This window comes from Neovison vison, chromosome X (genome assembly GCF_020171115.1).
Source record: "Neovison vison isolate M4711 chromosome X, ASM_NN_V1, whole genome shotgun sequence".
NCBI classification, from domain to species: domain Eukaryota; kingdom Metazoa; phylum Chordata; class Mammalia; order Carnivora; family Mustelidae; genus Neogale; species Neogale vison.
Window position 1 is genome coordinate 111907831 of NC_058105.1, and position 21698 is coordinate 111929528.

The window sequence follows — 21698 nt, forward strand, 5'->3', positions numbered from 1 at the left end:
GATTCCTTTAGTAACCCTCCTGTATGAACCCGAAATGAAACCCAGAGGGGACACTACATACCGCTATGCATAACTGTAAAAATTAATAACAACGGGCGCCTGGCTGGCTCAGTGAGTTAAGCCTCTGCCTTCAGCTCAGGTCATGACCTCAGGGTCCTGGGATCGAGCACCGCATCGGGCTCTCTGCTCAGCGGAGAGCCTGCTTCCTCCACCTCCGCCTACTTGTGATCTCTCTCTCTCTCTCTGTGTCAAATAAATAAATAAAATCCTTAAATAATAATAATAATAATAATAATAATACCCTGGCAGAAAGGACAAGTAAAAAGAAAGTCATGTAGGGGCGCCTGGGTGGCTCAGTGGGTTAAGCCGCTGCCTTCGGCTCCGGTCATGATCTCAGGGTCCTGGGATCGAGTCCCGCATCGGGCTCTCTGCTCAGAAGGGAGGCTGCTTCCCTTCCTCTCTCTCTCTGCCTGCCTCTCTGCCTACTTGTGATCTCTGTCTGTCAAATAAACAAATAAAATCTTTAAAAAAAAAGAAAGTCATGTATAATAAAATAACATGCACCTCAAAAGAGAAACCCACAGGCATGGCAATACTAGAAGACAAAATAAAGTAGCCAAATGCTTACACTATCATAATATCACTGTGAGTGACGGCTCAAGGCCAAGACTGACCCGAGTGGGCCTTAGCAGCAACTCAAATGACGACATCAGTACCGCCCACAGTGCTATGACTCCCCAACATGGCGAACAACTTCGGGAAAATTCTAAGCAAAACTAAAGGCAAGCAACCTTCACTTTATACCGTGCTTGCTGTCTTGGAAATTTAGGTCTTTATTTTCACCTACATGACAGTCCAACAGCAGAGCTAAAGGTCATTCAGAACGTGGGACAATTTCTGGTTCTAGCTTCTCTGGCCCCGCCCTTTAAATGTCAACAGTGCTCCCCAATCATTGTGACAACAACAACAAAAATGCCACTATCGATTTCTTTTTTTTAATGATTTTATTTATTTATTTGACAGAGATCACAAGTAGGCAGAGAGAGGAAGAGGAGGAAGCAGGCTCCCCGCTAAGCAGAGAGCCCGATGCGGGGCTCAATTCCAGGACCCTGAGATCATGACCTGAGCTGAAGGCAGAGGCTTTAACCCACTGAGCCACCCAGGCGCCCCACCACCATCGATTTCTTAAATCCACCCCTACCCCAGGACATCACCCCCCCCATTTAGTATCTCTGATTTAGAGTAAAACCTTTTATCTCCAGAAGCATTTTTTAAATCTTAAAATACATCACTCATAAAATGACCCACAGCCTCAGCAATTGCCCCAACTGTGATTCCCATTCCCTCACATTTAAAAAAAAAAATGATGTTGAATTTTACAATCCCACCAAAAAGGAGTTTCCCAGTATCTGAGCCAGGTAGATCATCAAGAGAGACAATACATAAAATTACACGGCACTTTTGGGGAGGAATACTTACTTAGTATTTTAGTCATTAAAATAATAGGTTGACCAAAGGACAAAAGAAGAGCAAAACCCTGCAGGTTGTCTCATCAAGGAAAGTAATTTAATGAGAAGGTGTCATACGGATGTAGGATAATGATAGATACCGTAATTATTATTTTGTTCCACTTCTGCAGTTTTTCTGTTTAGTTGTGTTTTTCAAAAATACTCAGTAATTGTGGAAAGTCTTTATCAGCTACATAAATATAAATGAAAAATCCCACGTGTACACTCAGTTCCAGTCTACAGAGCACTGCCCTCGGGGTGGGTTTCGTGTGTTCTGGGGCCAGCAGTGGGCCCACAGCATCTTGGTTCGAGCTCAGAAGAGCACCCTGCACTCACCGCTTCCCAACTGTGCGTTCGGTGATGTTAAGTTGCTAGTCTGAAATCAGCGGTGATGGTGACAGAAATATTTGCATGGAAATTGGCCACCATCACCCACACAGCCTTGCTTCCAGAAAGTCTGTTGTTAAACATTCACCAGACACGACGGCGTAGGGCTGGCTCCTAGGAAGGACAACCTGTCACAGAAGTACAAAACAAGACTTTGTTACAAACTCTTGGAAAAGACCAGTCCCAACTGGGCTCTTTAATGTTTCATCAAATTCTAGTTAAGTACCAAATGATGGCTCACAAATGATCAAGGAAACAAAACTAAACAGAAACATTATTCCCTAGAATCCAAATATTTATCTCATACCAACTAACCAAAGAGTCTACTTACATTCTTTCTGCAACAAGACACAAATTCAATAAGTATGTAATGTTCAATGGACCGATGTGTATGCTGCCAATTTAAAAGAGATCATTAAACAATGACACTAGCATTTTTCACCTTTATCAAGGGGAATACTAACATTTAATAGGCATTGTGCCAGACATTAAACAAATATTGTCTTGTTTGATCCTTACAACCACCCTGTAAGATAATCATTAGGTTGAGCCACATGAAATTGCTGACAGTTGACCAATTCTGACCTCCACAAAAGGCAATTTCCACCTAAATTATTTTCTTTGTCTTACAGACAAGGAAGCCAAGATCCCAATATACCAACTTGTCAAATGTCAAACAGCCAGTAAGTGACAAAGCCAGGATTCCAGGAGACCAGAACGGCTCCAAAGGCCCCGGGCTTCCCGCCACACACAGTCCCCAAATGAAAGAATTGGTAGGCACATTTGATGTGTTATACACACTCAAAGAAATCTTACAATTAAACCATTTTAAAATAACTTGGGGTAAAGGAAATTAAATTAAGGACATGCATTTTGCCACATAACTAAACACTGGCTTCCTGGGTTTCTTAATCATAAATGATTAGAAATAATCATAACTGTTGATACATTTTAGAGACTGAAAAACATCTTAATAGAGATTGCAACCATTGTTTAACTTGCTCTTAAAAACTCAAATTAATGTTTATACTTAAGAAATTCCATTAATGTTCAATTTATACTTGAGAAATTAATGTTTAATTTGTACTTAACAAATGACTTTTTAAAAATGCTATGCTATTACTAGTACAAACCACCAAAGGTCTTACATTCACAGTCTGTGATTCTCAATCTACTAGAACAATGAGTGCTTCAGCAACGAATTACAGTCATGCATGTTTGAACCACAGGGTCTGGTATAGGAGTGTCTCAATTTTTAAAAACTGAAACACGGTAGAATCATGACATAAAACACACATGTGTACATGCATGTATGTCTGTGTGTGTGTATATATATATGTACACACATATATTGTTGAAATATATGTATATATGATATATATATGTACAACTATATATTGTTGAAGCAAAAGTTTCATGAAAATTTTGGTATGTGCTATATTCTCTGGTATTTTCTTTTCTTCATTTTCTTTTAGAGAAAGAGGGGGTTGGGGTAGGGAGTGGGCGAAGGGGCAGCAGGAGAGGGAGAGAGACAATCTTAAGCAGGTTCCACGCTCGGTGCGAGGCGGGGCTCTGTCTCATGACCCTGAGATCATGACAGGAGCTGAAATCAAGAGTCAGACGGAGTGACCCGGGCACCCCTCCAATATTTCCTTTTTTTAAAAAAAAAAGATTTTATTTATTTACTTGAGAGAGAGAGAATGAGAAAGAGAGAGCATGAGAGGAGAGAGGTCAGCAGAAGCAGACTCCCTTGCCAAGCAGGGAGCCTGATACAGGACCCGATCCCGGGACTCCAGGATCATGACCTGAGCCGAAGGCAGTTGCTTAACCAACTGAGCCACCCAGGCGCCCCGCCTCCATTATTTTCTATCCTACCTTATTCCATTTCATTAACAAATTCTGGCCACAACTTAGTGTGCCATTTTCACAATTCACTTGGGTGTTGCGACCCTCAGTTTGAAAACCAGTGTCTTAGCGACCTCTATTTTAGAGACTTCATCCACATCCCCCATTTTATTCATTTCCTTCTAGGCTACTCTGTTCTTTGCATCTACAACTTTGACACCCCACTTACCAGTGTCTTTCCTTCCTTCCTTGAACAGATACTTACAAATAACCTGCTGTGTGCCATCAATAGCACGCTAAGTGCTGGAAATGCCGTGTGTTCAGTCTTACCCTGGGATTGCAATGTCCATCCAATCATCATGTAAATAAACCTAAACTTCCAACTGTGCTATTAGTGCTATCAAGGACAGGTTCCAAGAGAGGCGGGATTTGACCTAGTTAGGGAAGACTCCTTGAGGAAATGGCACTTGAGCTGGGATATAAAGATCTGATCTAGTCTAATCTAATCAAGCCTATTCTATTTCATTAAGAAAATGCTTATCTCCATCCCCTAATCTACTTTGAGCGACTACTCAAAGTAGTAACTGTCTCCATTCACTTAGAACATTTTCAAGGGTCATCTGAGTTGCTGCATTGTGGGTTTTTTTAAAGATTTTATTTATTTATTTATTTATTTGAAGAAGAGAGACAGTGAGATAAAGAGAGAGAGAGAGCACCAGTGGGAGGGAGGAACAGACTCCCCACTGAGCAGAGAGCCGACACGGGGCTCGATCCCAGGACACTGGGATCATGACCTGAGCAGATAGCAGATGCTTTACCGACTGAGCCCCCTGAGTTGCTGCATTATATGGATATACCACATTTTGCCTTTTCATTTATCACTTGATGGACATTTGGGTGTTGCCCTTTTTGGCTACTGAGGAAGCTGCTATGAATTTTTGGGTAGGAGTTTTTGTATGGGCATATGCTTTTGTTTCTCTTGGGTATATACCTAGGAGTGAAATTGTTGGGTCATATGGTAACTCTAATTTTAACATTTTAAGAAACTGCCAAGATATTTTCTAAAGCAGCTGCACCATTTTACATTCTCACTAGCGGGATATGAGGGTTCCCATTGCTCCATTATCCTTGCAAACACTTGTTCATCATCTGATTACTCGATTATAACCATTCTGGTACTAGGTATGAAGTGATTTCTTACTGCAGTTGTGGTTTGCATCTCCTTGGCTAACGATGTTGAGCATCTTTTCATTTGCTTATTGACTGTATGTTATCTTTGGAGAAATATCTATTCAGATTCTTAACCTATTTTTAAACGGGTTACTTATCCTTTTATCATTGAGTAAGATTTATTTATACACACTTTCGATACCAGACCCTCATCACATAAATCATTAGCAAATATTTTCTCCCTTTCGGTCAGTCATCTTTTTACTTCCTCTTATTTTAAAGAATTTATCTTTAAGTAATCTCTACACCCAACATGGGCCTCGAACTCATGACCCCATGATCAAGAATCACATGCTCCCCTGACTGAGCCGGCCAGGTGCCCCATGTCTTTTCACTTGCTTGATGGTGTCCTTTGATGCACGAATGTTTTGATTTGATGAAATCAAGTAACACCCTAGCTTGCACATACTTCTTGATCACGGGTTCAACCATCACCTCCATTTTACTTCAGCAAGGGACCATGACATCACCCACGGGTGTCTGAACTCTACCTTCGTCCTTTCTTTTTCTTTTTTTTTTTTTTAAGATTACTTGATAGAGAGAGACACAGTGAGAGAGGGAATACAAGCAGGGGGAGTGGGAAAGGGAGAAGCAGGCCTCCCACTGAGCGGCGAGCTCGATGCGGGGCTCGATCCCAGGACCCTGGGATCATGATCTGAGCCGAAGGCAGACGCTTAACTTCTGAGCCATCCAGGCGCCCATCTACCTGCTTTCTTAAACCCCAGTGTTCTATTCTCAGAGTAAAGTCCTTTGTCCTTCCAGCTTCCTCTTTTACCTTGTTTCCATCTCCGAGGCTCTGTAAACCCTCTGAGACCTCCAATCCCCCGGCCTTCTGTTTTCTCCCTGTTTGCCACACTCTTGTCTTCCAACCTTCTTTTCCATTCCTTTCTTATCCAGCCTGGCCTTTAGAGCACAACACCACAAATTCCATTCCCAGTACCTTCCACTCCCTTATTCCACTATCAATTTGCTACACTTGTTCTTGTTTTTTTGTTTGTTTGTTTGTTTTTAAAATTTTATTATTATTATTTTTAAAATTTTTGCTCCACTTGTTCTGCAACCTCCAGCCATGTATCAGCCAGGCCACCTGCCTTCTCTGCTTCCAGTGCTACTCAGAAATGTTGACAAAGTCAAGCAACCTTATGCGTTGGGACCACTCCTGAGGCAGGTTCTCCAACAGCTGCCGAGCTCTTTGCTCTCGCATTCCCTGGGACCCTCCCTACTTCTCTCCCTTTTGCTCCTGTCCCTCCCACCACGCTCTTCCTTAAACAAGCCAAGATCACTCCCACCTCCTTGGTACTTGCTGATCCTTTGCCTTAAACACTTTTCCTCCCGGTCCTTGAGTGGCTGAAACCTTCTTATCATTTAAGTCTTAGTTTAAATGTCACCTCTTCAGAGCCGCCTCTCCCATCTGCTCTGTCTCCTGGGCCTGCCCTCCTCCCCTTGCTATCACACTCCCCGGATTTGTTTTCTTTTCTTTATCTGCACTGTCTGGTAAAATCCTACGCTTCTAAAACCTTTCACTAGGGACAGTCAGAGACTTGCTCTTCTATGCTCTCCTAATAGCCGGTGTAGAACCTTCTTATTGGGTTGCTATTATTTATGGGATTTCAGGTCTGTGCTCCTCTTCCAGAGGCCGAGCTGCCCGCAGACAGATGCTGTGTTTTATTCATCTTTGGGTCCTTCAAGGTCTCCCACATGGAGCAGGTACTCCGAGAGGTACAGAAACTCATGATCTCCTTATCCGCATCCTGTGGGCTCTACCCAACACGAATTAACACTAACAAGGATTAACAAGTGCTGGGGGAAGATCCAGGGGAACATACTGTCATGTAAATTATTCATGCTGGGCATGATTTCTAATGGTAAAAATAGGGAGAAAGTAGCTGAACATAGGGAACTGCATAAGTAGACTAAGGTGAATATACTCCCTGGAATTCGATGTTGCTATTAAGATGATGTCGGATCCCACAACAATAATAAGAACACAAAAACTGTACATAGAAAGGTAGAAAATAAACTAAAATGTGATGCTGAGTTTCTTTATGCAGAAGAAATATAGATGCTTTTCCTCCCCTTTTCTGAATTGTAGTTTTCTCTGCATATGTATTACTTTTATACTGAAATGAGCCCTAATATTTTGTTTGTAAGGAAGGGCTATAGTCCCATTCTTTCTTTAGTTCATATACCTCCAAATATTTATTTATTGCTTAATACGCTGGAGAAATGGAAGAATGCAGAGTCAGTGATTTACTCAGCATCTCCCGCACCAATTAATGACAGAAGAAGACACACCATGGTAGTTCTAAAGTGATGCTGGAGAACAAAATGAATTTCCTGTAGGCTCTGTGCCATCGATGCTGTATTGCAGATAGTTCTGTATTAGATCCTTAGAAACAGGCTAATAACACTGGGAGAAGCAGCGTTAAAATAAGCGAGACGAGAGGCACCTGGCTGGCTCAATTGTAGAGCATGTGACTCGTGATCTCAGGGTTTTAAGTTCCAGCCCCATGTTGGGCGTAGAGATTACTTAAAATTTTTAAAGGCTGGTTGGCGGGGGGCCCTGGGTGGCTCAGTCGTTAACTGTCTGCCTTCAGGTCGGGTCATGATCTCAGGGTCCTGGGATTGAGCCCCACATCGGGCTTCCTGCCCAGTGGGGAGTCCGCTTGTCCCTCTGCCCACCCCTGCTCCTGTTCGTCCTCTGTCACTCTGTTCTCTTCAATAAATAAATAAAATCTTTTTTAAAAAATCACAAAAGGGCTTTTAAAACTTGGCTACCCCTTGTATCAAACAAGTTGTGTGGGCAAAGGAGCCACTCCAACCTGGTGGTGAGTTCGAGGATGAGAAGCTTCGAGCATAGCTAAACCTACTGAACAAGGGAAGGGAGCGATTTGAACAAAATGGATAAAAGTAGGAGGATGTTTTAGCTTGGGTTCTCCAGAACCGGGCGCTGATAGAAAGATTCCAGTGCAAGCCGGTGATCTGGGAGCGTTCAGGAGACTTCAGTAGGGCAGTGGGGGAAGTTAGGCAGGGAAGGGAAGGAATGGGAGCCACTTAAGGGTGTGCTGGCAAACAATTCGCCACAGTGGGAGCATGATCCTGCTGGAGAACACCCTCGGTGACCAGAGGCACACATCTGAGTCACCCTGCCTGAGAAGCAAGGTCGCTGCGTCTAGGGAGAGTCTCAGGTGTGAGCAGGCACTGCAGACCATTGGAAGCTGGGCAAGTGTGCACAAAAATCGTGAACGCCGGGGACTGCGCATTGGAGAGCAGAGCACCTGCTGCGGAGGGAGTGAACAGACTTGCACACCGCATTTTCCTTTGCTTTGGTGCTTCTGAAAAAGTGGTTTTAGTGATTGAGATTTCTGGTTGGAACCCCTTAAAGCGGACTTGCTCCCTACCATACTCTCTGCCCTTTCCTTTTTCTGGCCCAGGGCACACAGAGGCTGCTGCGATCATGCTGTTGCTGACACATCCTTCTTCTCCGTCTGCTCCGCTCCACTCCCTACAGAGGTTCTGCCCAGTTAACAGCTGGCTGAGGGCCCTGGTGCCCAAGCAGCTCATTCTGGTCAGACCTGTTGTATGTCTTGGGCGGATGTGGTGCCAGGCAGCCGGAGACTCAGCCTGCACTGCTATTAGAGCAGAAAGCCCAGCATCTTCAAAGCCTTGCTATAAACAATCTGACTGGGTTTTATACTTGTTGAACATGTTCCCCAGGCAAGGAACAAAAGACCAAATGCAGTTAGTCACTCGAGAAGAGAGACTGGCAGTTTGCGATCCAAGAGGACTTTGTCTCTCCTCATCTTCCTCCCCACACCCTCTTCTTTCCTAAGCAATTTCTGAAGTCCAAAGAATGACTGTGGAGTTCGTACTCTGCAGTTTTGTAGCACGAAAACACTCGGCAGAGAAACAATGACAGCCAGTGCCACCTCGCCCATTACATGTGCTTATGTAACAGAAGGGCAAACTGCTGGCTCGGAGCTGCAGGAGGGCGGGGAAGAGAGCTCTGCACATGGGTGTCCATGCCTCGGGGCAGGGAGAGGACACACGTCCCGGTGTCAGAAGCCTTTGACATGGACAGTGTGTGGCCCTCTCCCTATCCCACCACCTGGAACTACGGCTGCCCCCACAACACTTCAGTGTGGATTTTAAAAGGCACCTCCCCCTTCCTTGTGCAGTGCACAGCCCCAGGCTGGGGCCCTCCACTGGGCAAGTGGGGCATGGGCCGGATTTCAGTTCCTGCTCGATGCCCTTGGCCAGGGGTCCGAGTGCAGAGCACACCCCACACTATGTACCTGGGGACTGTCTCTAGGACTGGTGGGAACAGGTCACTCGCTCCAGGTCACTCCTACAGTTTACTCACTACACTTCTCTTTAAGTGCTTTCTTCAAGGTCCTGAAAGGTCATTCTTTACACTTCAGAGGACAGCTCCTTACTTCTGTCTCAACTTGCTTCCTTTATAAATTACCTGGAAGCTCCTGCCTGTCCATTTCAGTTAGTTTACCTAGATCATTGAGCCTGCTGTATCAGCACGACCCCCCAAGGCTATATCACTCTTCCCCCACACAGTGGCATTACTTTGCAGCAAGGTATCTGGGGAGGTGAGGGAAGGAAATGGTCAGATTTGGATAAAGGGGGGTGTGGGGGAAATTTGCCTAAGGAGCCCAGGTACTTTCTGGTAGAAAGTAACCTAGACCCAGGGCAGAGATTCCTTTCCCAAACCTGTGGTAGAGACCATGACTTTATTACTTGAATGAAGGGCTACAGGCAGGGGAAAGGAGACACAGAGATGGGGCTGACCCTGGACTGGCTAAAGGTAGAAAGAAAGCAGGATCTGGGCCTGGGATACAGCCAGCGCCAGGCATGTGCTGACTCGGTTCTCCTGATGTCAAACCAGCACCCTCAGGAGAGAGCTGTATGAGGAAACCGGCAAGCTGCCCTTTCGACAGCTGCCCCCTGGGTTGCCAAACTCAGATGTAATCTGGGGATTCATGAAGCCACTACTGGAACCATCAGCTTCAGAGGCACACCGGACCTCTTGAAAGATACACCAGCAACACCGAAGCTTCCCACCATGCCTCTTTCCCTATGTAAAGGTGGTGTGGATTTCTCTCACATGACCACATCTGATTGGTGGAACTGAAACTGCCTAGCCTCTAGCAACTCTGGGAAATGTAGTTTTTTGGTTTCTTAGAGTCAGCTACACATAAAGGCACACTGAAAGGAGGCTCGCTGAAATAGATGTGGAATAACCATTTCCATCATGGTTCCCCAGTTTGAAAACTCAGCGGCTCTCCATCTGAACAGCTCTGTTGAAGGAAAGCGGGGCCGGGGTCCAGGATACAACAGACTCCAGCAATGATTTCCAAACTGTAGACTACACACCCTGGGGGGACGTGGAGACATCACAAGAGGTTCTTGGACCCCCATGCCCTCCAGTCGTTTTCACTGGACTGGAGAAAACCACTGTGACTTCCATTCATGTGTCCAACTATTTGTCAAATATAGCAGCAAAAGTGATTCAAAAAATATAAATCGCATAAAAACCTTCCTTACAGATGCCCTATTTCTCAGCCACAGACCCCACTCTGCCTGGAATGGGGCTATGATCTCTCCCCCCTCTCTTGCCAACTCCTACTGGTCGTCAGAGACTCAGCCCGGCCCACCACCTCCACTGCCTGGCAGCTGATTCTCTCTGACCTCCTCAGGCTAGAGTAAATGATTCTCATCTATTCTCCCTTAATATCCTGGTGAGTTACACTAGTGATAATAAAATAAAAGCAAACTTTTATTGGCTTACTTTGTGCCAGGCTCCATGAGATATATACTCTTATTATCCCATTTACAGAGGAGGACACTGGGGGCACAGAGAAGTTACATAACCTGACCGAGGTGACATATTCATGGTGACTTTGACTCAATGCCAGGCAGCCGTCTGACTTCAGAGCCCACATCCTTAGTCAGTGCTCTCAGCTCCCCTTGTCCTATCTATTATTACACCGCCCACCCCACTGTTTATCTATGTACCCATATGTATCTTAGTCTGTGCGTCTGACTCCCCAAATAACCATGTCTCTCTAGGATGTTAAAATGGAGCAAGAAAAACTCAGAAGTTTTTCCCCCCTTCCCAACACATGGAAGATGCACAGGTCCGGGGGACCCAATTGCTTGATCCTTCCTTCTCTTGTCCTCCATTGTCTGTTAACACAGGGATTGTTTTCCCCTTCAGCACAGAACCTCATACTAAATTACAGAGCAGGGCCGTGAAATTGCTACCCTCAGCTCTCTTCTTTGCCGGCTTTCTCTAAAAGAGATTCTTTCTGTCGGTTGTATAAATACAAGACAGAACCCACAACCCACAGCGGTTTGGAGCTCTGGCCAGGATCCACTGAGCACTCCTCAGCAAAGGACAGGGCTCCTGGGAACCCAAGCCTGGGAACAGCATTCTCATGCCGACGTTTAAGAGTGAAAGTGGGGAGAGCCTGACATTTCCCCGGGAATCAGAAGGTGTGTCTGGAGGTGCCTGGGTGACTCAGTGGGTTAAGCTTCTGCCTTCAGCTCAGGTCATGATCTCAGGGTCCTAAGATCAAGCCCTGCATCAGGCTCTCTGCTCAACAGGGAGCTTGCTTCTCCCTCTCTCTCTGCCTGCCTCTGCCTACTTGTTCTCTCTCTCTCTCTCTCTAATAAATAAAATCTTAAAAAAAAAAAAATATATATATATATATATATAAAGAAGGTATTTCTGTATCTGTTTTTGCTTTTACTGTGTATTACCCTGTCTAACACTGAAGACACCTGCCCACAACTCCACAAGTTAGTACCTGGGAGGCTCTGCTTCTACTAGCCAATGTCCTACTCGAGTCCCACAGTGGGACAGCTGGTCACTCCCTCTGCTGGGGGTCAGCCATGCACCTTTCACATCCTGGAAGTGTCAACTTACTCCAAACCCATTTCTCCTCTTGCTCGAGCTCCTTTCTCTTCCTTTTCTACTTTAAGTGTCTGATTTCTACTTGCCCTATTGGTCATGCTTCATAAACCAGGCATTTCCTTCTCCCTCTTAAAGGTAACTTATAAAGAAGCCTTCTTTAATCATCTTTCAAATATGCTGCCCAGGCACCTTTGTGGGGAAGTCCTTCCTGACGGAGGCTTGTGTCCTGTGCGGGAAACAGCCAGGGAACAAGTCAGACGGAGCAGGCATCATGGCTTTGCAAATGTCCCCTAGTGACTGACATGTCCGAAACCGACATTTCTCCCTGTAAGCACGCTATTTTACCAAGGCACATCATGTGTGGGAGACATAAGAAAGCACATCAAATATGCTTAAGGGGTGACTTTTTTTTTAAGATTTTATTTATTTATTTGACAGAGAGACAGATCACAAGTAGGCAGAGAGGCAGGCAGAGAGAGAGAGAGGAGGAAGCAGGCTCCCCGCTGAGCAGAGAGCCGGATGTGGGGCTCGATCCCAGGACCCTGGGATCATGATCTGAGCCGAAGGCAGAGGCTTTAAACCACTGAGCCACCCAGGCGCCCCAACAGGTGACTTTTGTACCTCATTATTGTTTTAAGACATCTTAATTCCTATTCAGGCTAAATGACCAGTAGATCCACAACCATCTGAGAGATTGTCAGTTGAATCTACAGAGAAAGAGTGGCATGTTGTCAAAATAGTGTTGCACAAACCCTCTAAGGAAAGGGGAAAAAAAGCTAATGTGAATTACAAAAATACTCCAGTGTCAGTGAGACATGGTGTTTAATCCTCAGCTGAAGTTGATACTGAGCAGTACACTGACAAAAGCCAGAAAGAGGGGCGCCTGGGTGGCTCAGTGGGTTAAGCCGCTGCCTTCGGCTCAGGTCATGATCTCAGAGTCCTGGGATCGAGTCCCGCATCGGGCTCTCTGCTCAGCAGGGAGCCTGCTTCCCTCTCTCTCTCTGCCTGCCTCTCCATCTACTTGTGATTTCTCTCTGTCAAATAAATTCATAAAATATTTTTTAAAAAAGCCAGAAAGAATCTGAGTTTAACATGGTCAACTAATCTTCAACAAAGCAGGAAAGGATATGCAATGAAGAAAAGACAGTCTCCTAACAAATGGTGTTGGGAAAATTGGACAGCCATGCAAAGAATGAACCTGGACTACTTTCTTACACCACACACAAAAATAAATTCAAAATGGATGAAAGACTTCACTGTGAGATAGGAAACCATCAAAATCCTAGAGGAGAGAACAGGCAGCAACTTCTTTGACCTTGGCCACAGCAATTTCTTCCTAGACACATCTCTGGAGGCAAGGGAAACGAAAGCAAAGATGCATTATCAGGACTTCATCAAGAGAAAAAACCTTCTACACAGCAAAGGAAACCATCAGCACAGCTAAAAGGCAGCCTACAGAATGGGAGAAAACATCTGCAAATGGTGTATCTGATAAAGGGTAAGTATCCAAAATATATAAAGAACTTATCAAACTCAACACCCCCAAAATAAATAATGCAGTTAAAAAATGGAGAGAAGACATCAATAGACATTTCTCCAAAGAAGGCATAGATTTGGCCAACTGGCACATGAAAAGACGCTCAACATCATTTATCATCAGGGAAATACAAATCAAAACCATGATGAGATACCACCTCAAGACTAAAATCAACAATACAGGAAACACCAGATGTTGGTGAGGATGAGGAGAAACGGGAACACTCTTACACTGGTGGTGGGAATGCAAACTGGTGCAGCCACTGGAGAACAGCATGGAGGGTCCTCAAGAAGTTAAAAATAGAGCTACCCTATGACCCAGCAACTGTACTACTAGGTATTTACACAAAGGATACAAAAATACAGATTCAAAGGGGTACATGTACCCCAATGTTTACAGCCCCATTATCAACAATAGCCAAACTATGGAGAGAGCCCAAATGCCCACTGACTGATGAATGAATAAAGATGTGGTATAGATAGATAGATCTATATATATAATGGAGTATTACACAGCCATCAAAAAGAATGAAATCGTGCCATTGCAATGATGTGGATGGAGCTAAACTGTATTGGTTAAGTGAAATAAGTCAGAAAAAGACAATTACCATATGCTCTCACTCATATGTGGAATTTAAGAAATAAAACAGATGAACATATGGGAAGAGGGTAGAAAGAGGGAAAAACCATGAGAGACTCTTAAGGATAGAGAACAAACTGAGAGTTGCTGGAGGGGAGGTGGGCAGGGGGATGGGCTAGATGGATGACGGGCACTAAGGAGGGCACTTGTTATGATGAGCATTGGGTGTTGTATGTAAGCGACAAATCACCGAATTCTACTCCTAAAACCAATATTACACTATATGTTAACTATCTAGAATTTAAATAAAAAATCAAAAAGGAGGAAAAAAAGAATCTGAGTTTACAGCACCGGTTCTCAGCCTTTGCTGCACACTGGAATCACTTGGGGATTCTTTTAAAAATCCCCATGTCCAGGCCATACCCCATGCGAATTAAATCAGAATCTTTGGGGGTGGAAGCCAGGCATTATTACATTCTAAAGCTCCCCCAGGGATTCTACTATGCAGCCAAGTTGGAAAGTCACTGGTTTAGAACTGGTTTAGAACACCTGGCCCTTGCTCAGAACTACCCAGGCCCTCCCTTTTGGCTTTATCAAGTGTGTACGGGAGGGGAGAGGGCACCACATGCCTGGTCATGCCTTGCCAGCTGCCCACTCAGCTACGGAAGCTACCTGAAAGCTGGAGACTCTGGGTGTAGGTGACACACCGGTGAGGGTTAAGGTTGGGACATACCAGAGCACTGAAGGTGGGAGAGCCAAGGCACAAGCAGAAGAGCCATGACTGAATATTCGTTGGCAATCTGTGATGCCTTTACTGGCTCTGCCCCAAAGGGGCATGCTGGATTTGCCACTTGGACATATTGCCACCTGTTATTCATTTGAAAAAGGCCTGGGAGGGCAGAGGGCATGAAGGGGGCTCCTGAAGTGCTGGTCACTGTTTCTTAAGCTGGGTACTGGTTACACGGGTATGTTTAGTTTGTGGAATATGTCCGCCTTTACATTTATGGTATGTATATATTATGTATGTAGGTTGTGCTTTAGTAAACAGTTTAAAAGAGAAAGAGAGAGACTCTACTCCAATCATCGAAAAAAGGCTACAGATGCTATCAAAAATAAAAAGCCCACCAGACTGTTTACAGCAGTTAATTTTATAAGAGCTCACTTATATTAGAAACCATCCAAATAATAAGGACTCAGTTAAATAAATTAAGGGTCAGCCATATAATGGGATACTATGTAGCTATTAAAATTTTATGTTGTATGGGGCACCTGGGTGCCTCAGATGGTTAAGCGTCAGGTCCTGATCTCCAGGTCCTGGGATCAAGCCCTACATAGGGCTTCTGGCTCAGTGGGGAGTCTGCTTCTCCCTCTCCCTCTGCTTCTCCCTCTGCTCATTCTCTCTCTCTCTGTAACTCTCTGTCTCAAATGAAGAAATAAAAAAATCTTTACAGAAAAAGAAAGGAAAAAAAAGAAAATTTTACGTTGTAGGAGACTATGTCATGACATGTAAAAATGCTCACAATCCACTTGAAATTTAAAAAAAAAAAAAGGTGGATGGGCCCAGACATTTCTTTCAAGAAGACACAGGGACGGACATGGGGATGGTAAGATGCTTGAGGTCACTCATCAGGGAAATGCAAATCAAAACCACAATGGGATTTCACCTCACACCTGTCAGAATGGCTAAAATCAAGAACACAAGAAACAACAAGTGTTGGCGAGGATGTGGAGAAAAACAAACCCTCTTGCCCTGTTGGTGGGAATGTAAACTGGTGCAGCCCCTCAGGAAAACTGTATGGAGGTTCCTCAAAAATTAAAAATAGAATTGCCATAAGTTCTAGTAATTCCACTATAGGGTGTTTACCCAAAGAACACGAAAATACTAATTCAAAAAATATATGCATCCCTTCATTTATGGCAGCATTATTTACAATACCCAAGATATGGAAGCAGCCTACGTGTCCATCCACAGATGAATGGATAAAGAAGATGTGGCATATATATAAACAACAGAACATTACTGTGCCATAAAAAAGAATGAGATCTTGCCATATGCAACAACATGAATGGAGCTAGAGAGTATTATGCTAAGAGAAATAATTCAGAGAAAGACAAATACCATATGATTTCACTCATATGTGGAATTTAAGAAATAAAACAAATGAGCAAAGGGAAAAAACAGAGAGAGAGAGACAAGAAACAGACTCTTTTTTTAAAAGATTTTATTTATTTATTTGACAGAGAGAGGTCACAAGTAGGCAGAGAGGCAGGCAGAGAGAGAGAGGAGGAAGCAGGCTCCCCGCTGAGCAGAGAGCCCGACGCGGGACTCGATCCCAGGACCCTGAGATCATGACCTGAGCCAAAGGCAGTGGCTTAACCCACTGAGCCACCCAGGCGCCCAAGAAGGTGGTTAATAGAAGTGTTGGTGAGGATGCAGAGAAAATAAAATCTTAAAAAAAAAAAGAGGATGTAGAAAAAAAAAGAAACCTCATGCAAAGAAATAGAGAAACACTAATTTGAAGGGGTACAGGAACCCCCTATTTACTGCAGCATTATTTACAATAGCCAAATTATGAGAGCAGCCCAAGTGTCCATCAACAGGTGAACGGATAAAGAAGATGTGGTACATATATACGCTGAAATATCACCCAGCCATAAAAAAGAATGAAACCATACCATTTGATGGAGGTAGAGAGGATAATGCTGAGCAAAATAAGCCAATCAGAGAAAGATAAATACCATATGATTTCACTCATATGTGAATTTTAGAAATAAAATAATCAACAAAGGAAAAAAAACACAAACCATAAAACGGACTCTTAACTATGGAGAATACTCAGATGGTTACCAGAGAATAGGTAGGTAGGGGGATGGGTGAAACAGGTGATGGGGATTAAGAGCACACTTAATCATGATGAGCACTGAGCAATGTACAGAGTGGGTGAATCACTATATTGCACCTCTGAAACTAATGGAACACTGTATGTTAAGTATATTGGAATTTTTAAAAAATTTTTTAAAAGATTTTATTTATTTGACACAGAGAGAAAAATCACAAGTAGGCAGAGAGGCAGGCAGAGAGAGAGAGAGGAGGGAGGAAGCAGACTCCCTGCGGAGCAGAGAGCATGATGCGGGGGGGCCCCTGGGATCATGTCCTGAGCCGAAGGCAGAGGCTTTAACCCACTGAGCCACCCAGGCGCCCCTGGAATTTTTTTAAAAAGACTGAAGTAATTATAAGTATTCACATGTTCTGATTTTCCTATGGAAACCCTAGATCCTCTTAACAATAGATGTTCTTACCATTTGAAAAATAATAATTATTGTTAAAATAAAAAAATAAGAACATACAACAAAAGGACAGAAGATTATAAGGTATCCTAGGGAAGAAGAGCAGACTCCTATAGAAAATAGAAATCTGTTTTTATATTCTACAAGTGGGTTTGTATCAGTCAGGGTTCAAACAGAAACATACAGCCAACAAGAGATATATATTAAGAGATTTAGTGCAAGGAAACACCTTGTGCGCTCCTGGGGGCTGGCAAGACAATTCTGAAACCCTTGGTGCAAGCTGACAGGAAGAGCAGGCTGGGTCCAAGCAGCAGTCTGCAGGCAGAATTTCTTCTTCTGGGCAACCTCAGCTCTGCTCAAAAGGTCTTTCACCTGAATGAATCAGGGTCACCCAGATTATCTAAAATAATCTCCCTTAAAGTCAAGGGATTATGGACTTTAACCACATCTTCAAAATACCTTCACAGCAGCACCTATCCTAGTGTTCAGCTGAATAACTGGGGACAAACCAGGTTCTGCAGGCCAGGCTGATATATAACAATGACCATCACAGGGTTAGATGGCACAATGCTGAGAATATACTAAAAACCACTGTACACGTAGAATGGGTAAATTATATGGCATGTGAAATATATCTTCGTAAAGCTGTAAAAAAAAAAAAGGTGGGGTTAATTCCATGCTTTGGGAGATCAGATTTAAAAAATAAATGTGGACTTCTTTTAAATGAAAAGTCATTATGAATGTGTTTGGCTCAGTCTGGGGTGGAACAAAAGCTGTAATCCGTGAGGAATGTGGGTTAACTCACCCTGAGCCTGGCACCATTCTGCCCTCTTAGGGAGGAGTCCAAGCAGTTTCTCCATGGCTTTGTTACTGCCTCTGTGCCACAGACCCATTCGTGTTTATACTCCGCAACCAGTCACTGGAGGAGACAGACCCAGGGAGAGCCAAAAACCAAGGTCTGTGCTAAGAGCCCAGGAGGATCCTCAGGTCTGTGGGCTGCTTTACGGATGTAGGATCCAGCACCACCTAAAAAAACCGTGTTACCTCTAATAAGCTCTCCGTCTCCTCTGTGGCTTATTAGAGGCTCAGGTGGCTCTGGCCTGTGGGCAGCTGTTAGAGCTTAGCTACACAGACAAATAAGTAGGTGGAAAGTTGCAAAAAAAAAAATGTACAGTGAAGTCTAGACGTGTTCCAGGGATTAGGAGCAAAGTGAGATCATTCCAGGCTGAAGAACTGGGCAGGAGCCCATGGGAAAGATGAACAAAATGTGGATGCATGTGGGGCAAGAGAGAGGGCACATACCACGACTGGGAACAAATGAAGGGCTAGAGGATGGAAGAGGCTGGGCTGACTGGAACAGAGTGTTCTGGAGACACTGGGCAGGTATGTGAAGATGGGTGCGGGGCAAGGACGCTCATGAAGGATAGGGGGAGACATGGGGCCTGGATGCAAACACAGCAGCAGCCTCCCAAGCACAAGGGGTGGTTGGGATGATCCACAGTGGGTGGGAGAAGAAAAGATAACTCCTGTTGCATTTCTTTTTGATTCAAAAAATAAGAAAATAAACCCAACTAAGGGATAAGACATGGATTGGTGCTGCCGCACTCCCCCTGTCTGTGGGTCAGACGGTCACAAGACAAGAACAATGCTCAAATTATTTAGAAGACAGAGTGGGAGTTTCTCCTTTGAAGGGATGATAAGATGATAAGACTTGTCACTTGCTTTCAACATTTTGCAATACCTCAGAGTTTTTTCCTGCCTGGTTAAAATGTGTTTACAGATTCTAGGCTCAAGTTATAATGAAACCAACACTCACACAATAAACAGGAAATTTTGAAGAATCCCACAAAGGAAACCCTGGTTGGAAATAATATTAATAAAGCAAAAAGAATTAAACAACCATATTAAAGGCAAGATGGCGGAGGAGTAGCAGACTGACATCAGGTCCCAGGAGTTCAGCTAGATAGTTATGAAACCATCCCGAACACCTACACACTCAAAAGGAGACAGAAGAGAAGAAGAGCAGCAATTCTATGAACAGAAAATGGACCACTTTCTGAAAGGTAGGACAGGTGGAGAAGTGAATCCGAAGAGAGGAGAAGATAGACTGTGGGGGGAGGGGCCGGCTGGCAAGTGGTGGAGCAGCAGAGCACAAAATCAGAATTTTTAGAAGTCTACTCTGCTACGGGACATTGCTCCAGAGACTAAGTAGGGGTGGAGCCTTCAAAGGGACAGTGTGGTCTTAGGTCTCGCAGAGTCACAGGAAGATCGGGGGTATCTGAGTGTGACAGAGCTGCCAGGTATCGGAGCGGGGAAGCCGACTACAGAGACAGAGCCAAAGAGTGAGCTTTCAGCTTGGGGTTACCTTACACTGTGATCTGTGGCACAGTCAAGCCACTGCTTTTCAAACAGGGACCCCACAAGTGGCAGATCTGGGGAGTCTCACTTTCCTCCTCCGGGAGGAGCAGCACAGCAGGAATCTGCTGGGTTTAGAGACTCCAAACGGGGCTGTGCGCCAGAGATCGAAATGCTCAGTCACAGACTGGGTGAGCACAGAGTGGAGTGGGAAACCAGGGAGACAGAAGAGACTGAGCGCTTTTCTCTGAGGGCACACTGAGGAGTAGGGGCCTGAGCTCTCGGCTCCTCTGAGCCAGAGATTGGAAAGCCGCCATTTTCATTCCCGTCCTCCAAAGCCGTATGGAAAGCATTCAGGGAACAAAAGCTCCCGAGAGGGAACCAAGCAGATTACTTAGCCCGGCCCCTGGCAAGGGCAGTGCAATTCCGGCTCAGGCAAAGACATTTGACACTCACTGCAACAGGTCCCTCCCCCAGAAGATCAGCAAGAACATCCAGCCAAGACCAAGCTCACCGACCAAGAACAGTGGAACTCCAGAGCTAGGGGAAAGCAACACATAGAATTCATGTCTTTTTCCCCATGATCCATTAGTCTTGCAAAGTTAATTTATTTTATTTTTTTCTTATTCTATTTTTTTTAAAGATTTTATTTATTTATTTGACAGACAGAGATCACAAGTAGGCAGAGAGGCAGGCAGAGAGAGAGGAGGAAACAGGCTCCCCGCTGAGCAGAGAGCCCGATGTGGGGCTCGATCCCAGGACCCTGGAATCATGACCTGAGCTGAAGGCAGAGGCATTAACCCACTGAGCCACCCAGGTGCCCCATCTTATTCTATTTTTTAACTTTTCCTCTTTTAATGTTTACAAACTAGTTTATCTTAACAATACCTTTCCAAAAAAATTTTTTTAAACCTTCATTGTTATAGTCATATTTCACCCAATCATTGTATTTAACTTTATTTTTTGTATGCATATAGGTTTTTCTTCTAAAAAATTGTGGGATAAAATTTCTTCTAATAGATCAAAATATACCCTAAATCTAACACATGGCTTTGTTCTAGTCTCCAGCCTAAGCACATTCTCTCCTCTTCTTTTTCTAACCAACTTATTAATTCTTTTAGAATTCTTTTCAAATTTTCATCTTTACAGTCATATTCCAACCTTTCATCATGTTTACCCTTATTCTTGTATATATGTAAGTTTCTCTTTCTTTAAAATTTTGGGAGATAGTTTCTTCTAAGAGAACAAAATATACCCATAATCAAGTGGGTGGCTCTGTTCTAGTCACCAGTCTAATATATATACATACCTATATGTATGTATTATGTATGTATATATATATATATATATATATATATATATATACACACACACACAAACACACACATATATACATATAGATATATACTTGATTATGGGTGTATTTTGTTCTCTTAGAAGAAGCTACCTAATAAAATCTTTTAAAAAATGTATATGTATACACACACACACACACACACACACACACATACATTTACATATACAAAAAAGATTTTATTTATTTATTTGAAAGAGAGAGAGATTACAAGTAGATAGAGAGGCAGGCAGAGAGAGAGAGAGAGCAGGAAGCAGGCTCCCCATTGAGCAGAGAGCCCAATGCAGGGCTTGATCCCAGGACCCTGAGATCGTGACCCAAGCTGAAGGCAGAGACTTAACCCACTGAGGCACCCAGGTGCTCCTATATACATTTTTTTTAATTTTTAATTTTTTAATTTTTATTCCTTTTTTCCCCCCTTTCTTCTCCCCCTGATTTTGGATCTCTTCTTATTTGGTTAGTGTACATTTTTCTGGGGTCTTTGTCACTTTTCTAGTATTTTATTCTCTCATTCATATATTCTTTTTTTTCATTCATATATTCTTATCTGGATAAAATGACAAGGCAGAAAAACTCATCACAAAAAAGGAACAAGAGGCAGTACTGACGACAGCTAAGGATCTAACCAATACAGACATTGGTAATACGACAGAACTATAGTTCAAAATGATGATTCTCAAGGTGCTA

General features: G+C 43.8%; 1 protein-coding gene across 1 annotated transcript in view; it reads right to left on the reverse strand.

Annotated features, from left to right (window-relative positions):
- LOC122896701 (transcription factor SPT20 homolog) overlaps positions 1–21698 on the reverse strand; it is a 91352-nt gene that overhangs the window by 20128 nt on the left and 49526 nt on the right. The window lies entirely within an intron of this gene.